At 46.0% G+C, this 12350-nt stretch overlaps 1 pseudogene; it reads right to left on the bottom strand.

Annotated features, from left to right (window-relative positions):
* Positions 1-8844: 8844 nt before the first annotated feature.
* Positions 8845-9168, bottom strand: LOC143777291 (18S ribosomal RNA; annotated as a pseudogene).
* Between the last annotated feature and the right edge of the window lie 3182 nt (positions 9169-12350).

Here is a 12350-nt window from a genome sequence, read left to right as displayed (position 1 = left end):
TAGGCACGCTCCCTGGCTATCTCTAGTTGCGTTTGTCAGGCGTAGGGCAGCGGTCAGCCCAGGTTCCATCACCCTAGAGCTCGTCCGTTATATATTTTGTACCTTGCTTGTCCTGTGCTATCCCTAGCCATTGGGATTCATGACACTCTGCTCTGTTGTTCTGCACCAGAATTATTGCATCTAATAGATGTGCCTTTTTCTGGTTAGCTGTAGGCTGCTATTTTTGGGCTGGGGGGCTATATCAATGGCCCCTTACGAGCTTGAGAAAACCAGTCCCCAGCTGTCAGCTTTAGCAAGGCTGGTTGTCAAAAATGGAGGGGACCCCTCGCAGTTTTTTTAAAATTATTTATTTAAATAATTTAAAAAAAACAGCATGGGGACCCCTCTATTCTTGATAACTAGCCTAGGGCTGCAGCCCCATCTGTCAGTTTTGCATGGCTGGTTATAGAAAATAGAGGGGAACCCACGCTGGTTTTTTTTCATTTATTTATTTACAGCGCAGGCAGGAGGTGAGGATTGGAATACTCACATTAGCATCTCCTGCTATCACTGATATTAGCAACAGCAGGTGTAGGCTGATGGGAGTAATATTCCCTTCAGCTGCTTCCTGCTATCATTGTTATCTCTTGAATACAACTCTCATAATTCTCCCCTGCTCATGCTGATTACTGGTAGAGAAGGGAAGAATGATGAGAGCGTCTTCAGCACTGGAAATATCCGGACATGTGAAACCAACCTAAGTCTGATTACTAATTGTTGTTTTCAATGTTTTCCATAGTCCAGTCACAGGCCAGACCTATTATCTTTTACTCAGCTTATAAATTATCTTAAAATGTTTATAAAGATCAATCAAATGGTGTCTCCAGTGGCAAAATTTAAGAATGTTACCTTGACAACTATTGTAGCTCTATTATACATGAGTTCATTTTTTATGACTGCATTAATATTACATAATTGTAAGAATTTAGTTTTCACAGATCCTTTATAAACTGTTTCTCACATCTTCTTCCATCTGTATCTTTATCACCTTCAAGTGATACTGATGTGGGTCGGGATTACTAAAGTGTGAAATATATCAGTGACTCATGGGCAGTCAGTCTAATGGCATGGGAACCTTACAGAAAATACGTTTACTTTTATGGATTAGGTAATAACCATTTCTAAATGGATGATGCCTGAAAATATCCTGCTAAATGAAAAAAGAAGAGTCCAAAATAGAACATCATAAACATTTTAAAACACGAAAAATGCAGCAAATAATATATACCAGTATTATTTGCTTTAACCATCCTTTATTTAACACTTTCAAGAAAATTGTTAGGAAGGGGTTACCGCAAAATGGCGTAAACTTAAGTCATGGCGATCATGTGGGCACAGAAGCAGTTCCTGCCCGATCGCAGCTGGGAGCTCGGCTTAAATGAAAGCCGAGGCCCAGACTTCACAGCCAGGAATAGAGCCTGCACCGCTCAGAGCCATTTAACCTCTAAAATGCTGCATTCTATAGTGATTGAAGTATTTTGAAGGCTGGGAGAGGGTGGGGGCTCCCTCTCCCTTCCGATTGGATTGCCGCCCCTGATATGCCTTCCTAAGGGCCCTATCATTGCTATGGTAACCCAAGATCATCATGATGACCTCTGGGTCTGCCAGCCTGTTTAGAATGGCTTCTGTTAGTACAGCATTGACCGGTATAATGCATTGCAATGCTAGTGCATTGCAATGCATTATACCAGTGATCAAAGTAATAAAAGTTAAAGTCCCATAGAGAGACTTAATAAAAAAGTTAAAAGTAAAAAAGAATTGTAGAAAAAAAAATTTCAAGCTAAATAAAAACATAAATAAATTATACCAATAAATATGTATTTTTATGTAAAATAAAACAAAAAAGTACACATATTTGGCATTGTCCAGAATGACCCCATTTATAAAACCTTTACACTATTTAACTGCTTCAGTGAACCCCGTAAAAAAAAAGAAAGTGGGTAAATCTATGCTCTTGTGTCATAGTGCTAAAAAAAAGTGGAATAAAACACGATCAAAAGTTGAATGTAAATAAAAATGGTATGGCTGAAAATGTCATCTTGTCCTGCAAAAAAAAAAGATCCATACAGCTCCGTCAGTGGAGAAATAAAAAAGTCATAGCTCTCAGAATAGTGCAATCAAAAAAATAATTCTCTTTTTTATAAAATAGTTTATAATGTGTAAAAGCAGCAAACAAAAAAAAATTATATAAATGTGGTATCACTGTAATTGTACTTGACCGCGTATCGCCAAGACTGGGTCTTCTCCGTACCCAATCTTCCTAACCCCCCATACCCCTATGCACCATTCACACTCCTCCTGCCAAACATTAAAATTAAGACACAACACATAATTTTTCTTTGGATAATTTGGCCACAGCGGCTATTTTATTAAACAAACAATAACATGAATAACAACATGTATATACCATATGTAAAACCTTGAGGGGAGGATTCTTGGAGCTAAGAAAAATCTGGCTCAAAAAATTGGCAGAAAGCCACCACCAAACTTAAAACCAAACACTTCTTTACCCTCAGCCGTGACCACCAGCTCGAGGGCACCATGTAACCCATTTTGGGCAAACCAAACCCCAAAGCTCCCGAGGTAAACTCCCGGTCCAGAGCCCGTAAACAAAAGCCAGATCAACCCCATAAAAATGTCATCACCAACTCCAAGAACCCCACCCCCCGCCACACACGAACAGCCCTGACCACCTCAGGCTCGTGAGTGCCCCACCGCCACCAAGGCTCTCTCTACTCCTTCCTGTAGACCGAGCGCCCATAAATCCATACCTACATCATTAAGATGTACACCATCATCCCTCCAAAAATTGCCGACCCCAGCCTCCAGCTCAAAATGTCTCATGGCAATACCTCCGTTCTGAGACACAAAACTCGCCACTGCCCTATTCAGTTTCACCCGGGCCCTATTAATCCCTTTATGAGAACGTGCTTCACGCCACTTCCACCGCGGCACAATGTCAGACCAAACTGTCAAAAGACCTGGGAAAGATACCCACAACCTTAACAAATCAAAACGTATATCCCGAATTAATTCCCGCACTGGCCTCATACCCAAATCATTTCCACCAAGATGAACAACCAAAATGTCTGGGGGTCGATCAAGTCTAGCGGCATTAGAAAATTCTGCCAACAAACTCCTCCACAATATATCCCGAAAGCCCAACCATCTAATAACCACAGAATCCTGGACAAAACCCAATTGCCTACCATTTGGCCTAGCATCCACCCGAAGAGCACCCCAGTGAACAAATGAATGTCAGACAATCCAGGCAAGGAGGGAGTTTTGACCTGAAAAAACATAACAACGGTTAACACCATGCCATAATTCGCCACCAGAACCCCATTCTTAATGCCTAACATAGGAAAGATAGCGATCCGAACTCCATCTGCCTATTCTTTTGATCACATCCGCGCCCAAACCCAGACCATCAGCTTCGGACGCTGCACCAATTTGAAATAAGTGCGACCTGGAATTCTTTGGGTTAACACCCAACAAACCCAAACCTCTTTTCAATATAGCCGTAAACTGGAAACGCGACAAGAATTGCCCATCCTGGTGTCGCAGCAACGGGCCTGCCCTCAGCGACCACAAACTCCAGTAAGCCTCCAAACAGTACTGCGGGCACATCCCGCTACCTCCAACTCTTCTAAGCACCACTCTCTTACCCCTACCGAGCTGATCAGTCTTAGAACGCCTGATCCAACAAACAATACTTCCTGCCCAAAAATCGACATCCTCCGCCAAGAGACCACCCGCCTTATCTTTATTCGGGGAAACCAACTCCCCCAAGCGCAAAGCCCCAAAAAACGCCAAAGAAAAAGCCAATCGAAACAGTAAGACCTCAAACTGAGAACTACAAATACCCCCCAAAGCCTCCCCAAGCCGTTCCAGCATCCCAAAAGAAATCGGCCTGCGCTTATCAAAAGACACATTGCCTTTCCGAAAACCCTTCAACGCCTGTCTTATCACAAAATCTTTTGTCACATCAGCTGAACCTTGTAAACAAAAACCGAATGCCAGACCCGCAATAACTTTATTTAACCGTGACATGGACCATCCCCATTCAGCCGCCTTACCCATCAATGCCAACAACGCCATAGTCCTATCGCTGTCCGACTCAACGGGGCCGCATTGGACCAACCAACCTTCCCACATATGCCAAGCAGCTTCATAATCCGACCATGTCCGGCTAGATAGTGAGGCCTGGATCAACCGACCTCCCCGTCTGCAACAATCTGCCACAGATGCAAAGGACATTGCGCTCCTGTAGGTTCCGAATCTGGTGCCAGTTTCCTGAATCGATCCCACTGCAAACGAGACAAAGCATCGGCTATAGTGTTTTGGACCCCTGGCACATGCACCGCCGAAATCCAAGAATTCAATTCCAAACACCTCAACACCAATTCCCTAACCAACCTGATCACAGGGGGGGAAGAAGAAGATAGACTGTTGATTACTGACACCACGCTCAAGTTATCGCAATGAAAGCGAACCCATCGATCCTTAAAAACGTCGCCCCAAATAAACGCTGCCACCACAATTGGGAACAATTCCAACAACGCCAAATGTCTGGTAAGCCCGTTTTGTCGCCACTCAACCGGCCATACTCTGACACTCCATTTTCCTCCGCAATAGGCCCCATAACCAACTCCTCCCGCTGCGTCCTTATAAATTTCGCAATCAAAGGCATTCAAATCCTCCTGTTGAATCAATGCCCTGCCGTTATAGTTTTCCAAGAAACATTGCCAAACCAGCAAATCATCCCTATGCTCTCTGCTCAAGCGTATAAAGTGATGAGCTGCACGGACTCCCGCCGTAGCCCTGGACAACCTGCGGCAAAAAATCCTACCCATAGGCATGATACGGCACGCAAAATTCAGTCGACCCAGCAACGACTGCAACTCCTTCAACATCACTTTCCTCATTTTTCCGATTCTAAGCACCTCCTGCTTAAGCAACAACAACTTATCCTCGGGCAACCTACACTCCATCTTTCCTGAATCGATGAGAATTCCGAGAAAACTTAAAACCGTGCAGGGGCCCTCTGTCTTCTCCTGCGCCAAAGGAACACCAAAACGCCCGGCAACCCATTCCATGGTGGCCAGCAAATTGCCACATACAGCAGATTCCGGAGGACCAACAAACAAAAAATCATCCAAGTAATGAATGACTGAAGGAACATCAGAAACGTCTCTAACTACCCATTCTAGAAACATACTAAAAGTCTCAAACAATGAACAAGAAATGGAACAGCCCATGGGCAAACACCTGTCCAAATAAAAACTTCCCTTCCAACAGCAACCTAGTAACGGAATGCTCTCAGGGTGCACCGGCAGAAGCCGAAAAGCAGACTCGATGTCTGTCTTTGCCATCAAAGCCCCCGCCCCATACAAACGAACCCACTGCACCGCCGCATCGAACGATGTGTATACAACCGAGCACAATTCCTCCGCAATGCCATCGTTCACAGAACAACCTTTAGGGTAGGACAGATGCTGAATTAAACAAAACTTATTCGGCTCCTTCTTAGGCACCACTCCCAACGGAGAAATAATCACCCCTTCCATGGGCAGCGAACTAAACGGCCCCGCGATTCTCCCCAACTCCACCTCTTCAGCTAACTTAGCCAAAACAACATCTGCATGCAAACCTGCTGACCTCAAATTTTTTATAGAAAAGGGGACCACATGAGTCGGGCGAGGAATCCTAAAACCTTCAGCAAAGCCGTCTGTAATGACCCCCGCCTTCAACCGTTCCGGATATCTACTTAGATAAGGGGCCATCCTTTGAAGCCTCACTGGCTTCACCCCCATGACCGCTACCCACTGATGGCTTGCCCCTTGCTTTTTTGAAACATTTGGAAGCCCCATGTGAGGCCCCACTACAATGGGAGCAAACGTGTTTGAACTTGCAGGTATTGCCATACTTGCACTGGCCGTCATTAAACTGCCAGCACGTACCCGTCTTTTCTTTTGCCCCCTGTGAACCCTGGCCTCCTCCTCCCCCGTATTCTGACTGCTGACTACTACTCCCCCCGCTCCCCTGAAAGGACTGCCCATATCGCACAGGGGCCATCACCTTCAACCACAATCCTATGTCTTTTTGATCCCATTTAATCTCGGGCCTAACTGCCTGTCTAAATTGCTCGTCGTAATGCAGCCAAGCCTGGCCCTCGTACGTACAATGTGCTTCACCAATGGAATCAAAGTAGCAAAACAGACCAGAGCAATTTTCCGGGAATTTTTCCCCTATCACACTGGCCAAAATAACAAACGCCTGCTGCCAATTTACAAACGTCTGCGGAATCAAGCGCCAACATCTCTTTTCCTCCTCCTACTTTTTACTATCATCCTTCTTCCCTTTATCCAAGTTAAATTTTTCCAAAGGGAGGAGGGAGAAAATCTCCACAAATTCGTCCTTCCAAATCTTTTCCTTCACCTCCTTCTTTAAATGGGAACCGAGGGGACCCTCAAAACACACGAAAACCTCCCCTTTTGCCCGATCATCTAATTTCACCTCATCCTTCTTTCCTGTTTCCGTTTGAACCGACACCGACACCCCAGCTGCCTGAGCCGACGCGGCAGCGCCAGACCGCACTAACTCGCCAGCGCCCCCCCGCTGCATTACCAGCATCCGCCAACCAAGCCCCCGTGGGTGACGCTCCCACGCTACCTGCTGCACCCGCGTCCAATCTCCTCAAAATATGCGACATACCTGCCAAAAGTTCTCTAATGCCAGGAAATCCTGAACCAGCCTCCCCAACTCCTGCCACTAACCCTGCCGCACCCGGCACTGAAAAAAGACTAGACATATACTCACGAGGCTGTGCGGGCGCTGTGTTCCCACCAGCTGTGTCTCCAGAATCCAGCTGCTCACCATCGCTCGGATGCTCGCTACCAGATCCAGGGTCGTCGCTACCACTGTGGTGCCCCAGGCCTGTGCCCCTGGCCTCCGCATCAACAGGGGGGACTGAGACTGGCGAAGTGTTCCTGTCGCTGGACCTCCTGGCGGATCGTGATCTCACAGGTGACATCATTCCTCTTCGGCCTCCTGCAATGCTGGCACCGCCGGCACCCGCAGCCCGACCTCCGTGTCCCGGGCCCAGCTGAACCGCCGACCTCAGCCTGCCCGTCACCCTGCTCTGTCGTCCTGTGCCACTGCCAGGCCCACCTGGCAAAGGTGCTCCCGGTGAGCCCACCGCTGCATGCGCCGCTCCGGAACTCCCGCTCACCAATGCCATAGCCTCGCTCCTGGATCGCTCCGCTGCTGTTGCCGCCGCTGCCCGCACTGTACTCCGGCGGTTCCTGGCTCCACTAGAGGGCGCCGCACTTCCCTCATGCCCTGGACTAGGCCACACTTCCGGTTCGGCCCTGACTTCCGGTGCGGCCCCGGCAGCAGGCCGCGCCTGACTCGCCCCCATACCTTGCTGCCGACTCGCGCCGGCAGAGCCGCCGGGTGGATTCCTGCCGGAGGGGTGAGCGGGCGGGATGTTTGCACCGCGACCCACAGCCCCCGCAGGGTCCCCGGAGGGGCTCCGTGGCCTGCGTCTGCCGCGCAGTGCTATATCGGGGGATAGCCTCTCCGGTGGCCTGGTCCTCCTTGTCCTGCTGCCCCAGCTCCCGCTGTCACCCAGCAGCCTGGTGAGCTGCTCCTCCAGCCATCCGTCGCTCCTGGACCTCGCTTCCCTGCGGAGCTGCTCCACAAGGCTGTCTATGGAGGACATGGTGAGTACTGGCTGTGACAGGTCTTCTCTCATCCTCAGTCACCGCAGAAGTGATTTCTTCCCGCACTATTCCGGCTCCCGCCTCCTTGTTCCACTAAAAAATGCCCCCTTCTTTAAAATTCCACCAATCCCTAGACGACCCCTGTTTTTATTCAAACTGCAAACCCCTCCTCTCGGCAACGCAGTCATGTGGGGGCTTCCATCAAGCTGCGCCCATTACAGCCCCCCCTCTGACCCAAAGAATATAACTGCCTTATCACTTTTAACACATGCTGAACAACATACCATATATACTTGAGTATAAGCAGAGGCAGCTAATTTTACCACAAAAAACTGGGAAAACGTATTGACTCAAGTATAAGCCGGGTATGAATAAGTGAAAAATCAGCTCACCCCTGAGGCGTAATTCCAGTCCAGGATAGGAGTACAGGAATCCTGCTGATGCACAGCACTTGGCAACTTGAACAGTGTGAAAATGGATCCAGCTCACACACCAGGGTGATGATAAAATTTTTTATCAGCACCCTGGTGTGTGAGCTGGATCCATTTTCACACTGTTCAATAAGCCGGGTATGCATTGTCCACGCAACCCTATCCTGGTATGCATGACTCCTCATCCCCATCATTGTCTGCATGGCTCTTCATTCCCATCCTGGTATGTATGGCTTTTCATCCCTTTTCTGGTATGCATGGCCTCCTCATTCCGATCTTGGCATGAAAGGCTCCTCATCCCTATCCTGGCATGTATGGCTCTTCATCCCTAGCCTGGTATGCATAGCTGCCATCAGAAAAACATAAAAAAATGAACCATCCATCCTACTTACCGTCCCTGCGCTCCTTTGCAGCGTCTTGTTCCGATGCCAGCAGCTGCAGCTGCCGGGTGATGACGTATGCCCACTACTTAAGGGAACGAATATACACTGCCTTCCAGGTCTATGGGAGTGGAGAGAAATGAATATTCATTCCTCTTTGGCAGAGGACACAGGCTTTAGCCACTGCAACCTGTTCCTGCCTTCTGTGTCATGCTGCTCTGCCGCTGCCCCTCCATCTTCTGAGATCCTCACTCGAGAATAAGTCAAGGTGGTCTTTTTCAGCACAAAAAAATGTGCTGAAAAACTTGGCTGATACTAAAGTATATATGGTAATTGTACTTTTTTGTCACTTCACTACCTCACTGGGTCAGGAGTGGGTAAATTGCATGCATGCTGCCTTCCTTGCATGTGGTAGCCATTTCTTAGGCTCCCTCTTCGGAATCGAACCCTGATTCTCCATTAGCTGTGGTAACCACAGAGCCTGTACAGCATGGGGGGGTCAGTACAGCTGCTATCTGTGCAGGCAGGTCCTGAAGCAGCAAGCCTCCGAAACACACTTTTTGCATGGGGAGAGCGGTGTGACAGACCACCAGAGGACACCATGGCTGCCCTGCCTTGTCACTCACTACATTCTTAGCAACGGAGGCTGCCGGTTGCAGCGGTTACAACCAGGGCGCGTCAGAGGGTGAGTATATCCCTATTTTTTATTTGTATTCTTTATTTTACACATGAATATGGATCCCAGGGCCTGAAGGAGAGTTTCCTCTCCTCCAGACCCTGGGAACCATACACTGGGAACTTCCGATTCCGATTTCCGATATCACAAAAATATCGGAACTGGGTATCGGAATTTGTGTCCCATTGACTTGTATTGGTATCGGGTATCGGTATCGGCGATATCCGATATTTTTCGGATATCAGCCGATACAATCCGATACCGGAAGGTATCGCTCAACACTAACAGTCACCTCTCAGATCAGTGTCTGGGAGGTTGCGGTTGGTGCTGCCAGAAAGTTGCTTGTCAACAGATTAAGAAACTGACAGACACCATGGATGGAGCTTATGACTGTCATTGAATAGAAGGGTGATTATACTCATCACAGAGATATTTTTGAAATGTCAGAATTGTTTTTTGTTCATGTTGAGGTGTTTGGTTCTTGTTATCATTGTAACTAATGAAAATGAACAATTGAGATGGAAAAATTACACTTTTAATTTAGACCCAAAATAATACTGCTCATTTGTAGTTGCCCAATAACTCTGCACACATTGACTTCTATTATACTCGTTACGCAAATCAAGCCCACCCGAGCATCCGACCTGCTCGATTCCAGCACCAAGTATTTTAGTTCTCACTCATAACTAGTATGTAACACCACCTCTCTTGGTCTCCGATATACAGTATAAATATGTAGTACTCTTGGTGCCACGTGTATACTGGCATCTAGAAATTACAGATGGAGATCACATATACCTGTAGTCCTCCAGGATTCTGAGTGCCATGTCTTGTGCAATGAAGCATCAATTAAGTCAGAAACTAATTAGACATATGGCTCCCCATTACCCAGAGACTCTAGTACAAAAGCCTAACCATGACATACAAAGCCATCCACAACCTGTCTTCTCCATACATCTGTGACCTCGTCTTCCGGTACTTTCCTGCACGCAACCTCCGATTCTCACAAGATCTCCTTCTCTACTCCCCTCTTATCTCCTCTTCCCACAATCGCATACAAGATTTCTCTCGCACATCACCCCTACTCTGGAACCCTCTACCACAACACATCAGACTCTCACCTACCATTGAAACCTTCAAAAAGAACCTGAAGACCTACCTCTTCCGGCAAGCCTACAACCTGCAGTAACCACCAATCGACCAAACCACTGCATGACCAGCTCTATCCTCACCTACTGTATCCTCACCCATCCCTTGTAGATTGTGAGTCCTCACAGGCAGGGTCCTCTCTCCTCCTGTACCAGTTGTGACTTGTATTGTTCAAGATTATTGTACCTGTTTTAATTATGTATACCTCTCCTCGCATGTAAAGCGCCATGGAATAAATGGCGCTATAATAATAATAATAATAATAATAATAATAATAATAATATGGTAGAAATTACAATGATGGGATCTAAAATAATCTTCTTGACTAAATGTAGGAAAATAAATGGTAATAATAAAAAATTTAAATGAATGTAGTAGTATGAACATCAGAGTATCTTCATGGGGTTGCCCAGAAGTAAGATTTTGATAATGTATACTTAGAGCAGATCAAAATCAGTAGGTCCAACGCCCAGAATTCTGACCATTAAGCAGATGCCTAGAGCTGCAGCACCCAAAATTTCACAGTGAAGAGAGCTGAAACATCACAGCTCTGTAGAACGTGTAGTGTCATTTGCCTGGTATTGCGCCTTGAATCATAGTCACTACATTGGGAGATGCAGTACCAAATATTCGCCACTACACAATGTACAAATTTGTGGCCTTCTACCTCCCACACCGTGAGCTTCCAGAAGCCATGGCTCCAGGTTGAAAGGCTTATGGTCAGTCTTCTTTTGAGGGTAATAAAAGAGCTCAGTCCAAGGAACGCCGAAGGAAGAACTCTGATACCAAGTTTCAACGGGCATGCCGTCTTAATCAGGTGGAAGACTTATTTTGAGGGCTCACTCACATGACTGTATAACACAGCCGATGTTTTATCAGATAGCACTCGGACCAATTTTATACTATGGGGCATTGAAGATCGGTGATTTTTTTATTTTGCCGATTCGGCATGACAAAACAATCGCACCATGCTATGGGTGCATTCAATGATTGGATCACATGCACCCATACAAGTCATCCGAGTGCAGTCCAATGAATGTGCACAGAGACCATGGAGAAGATAAGAAATTAAGTTGTCTGTCTTCTCCGCACCCGTGACACATTTCTCTCATGGTGTTGGAGACTGTTACTCAGCCACAAAGCCTTTTGGATCTTTACCTCAGGAACCAGATATTCGTTAGGTCCACATCAAAGTTATGATGTTGTGCATCACTTGAAAGTGACATCTCTAATGTCATGGTAATATACAGTTGGAATCATTTATTGTGATTTTTATATTTGCTTGAAGTAGTTTGTTCCTGTATATGATTTTAAATGAGGTGCGTTTTCTGTAACCTTTTTCATCTCTTGCAGCTCTTAACCTTGGCTGCATTTTGTTTTCTCTCACTGTTGATGAGGTTAATGGCATATACATTGATATTATAAGTATTTCTTCATGCAGATGAACAATTATTGCTCTTTTCCATGTTGTTCATACAGTGGTGCTTGAAAGTTATGAAATCCTTCAGAATTTTCTATATTTTTTTTTGCATAAATGTGATCAAAAACTATATCAGATTTTCACACAAGTCATAAAATTAGATAAAGAGAAGCAAATAAAACAAATGAGTTGAAAAATATTAGACTGTCATTTTTTATTAAGGAATATAATCCAATATCTCATACATGAGGCAAAATTAGTATCTGGTGTGACCTCCGTGGGCAGCAATAATGGCATCTGAATGTCTCCAGTAATTGTCTAGAGCTGTGCATCGATTTGAAGGAATTTTAGTCCACTCCTCCACACAAAACTTCGACTCAACATTTCTATAGGATTGTTGTCAGGACTTGGACATTCCAAAACTTTAATTTTATTCATCTTTTGTAGAAAGCCTTATGATCTCTGGGCCATTTTTTTGCTGCATGACATTGCATTTACTTGGGGTTCAGCTCACGAGCAGGTATCTTG

Source organism: Ranitomeya variabilis, chromosome 5, assembly GCF_051348905.1.
Source record: "Ranitomeya variabilis isolate aRanVar5 chromosome 5, aRanVar5.hap1, whole genome shotgun sequence".
Classification (NCBI taxonomy): domain Eukaryota; kingdom Metazoa; phylum Chordata; class Amphibia; order Anura; family Dendrobatidae; genus Ranitomeya; species Ranitomeya variabilis.
The sequence above is the reverse complement of the archived record's forward strand: the minus strand, read 5'-3'. Positions and strand labels throughout refer to the sequence as shown.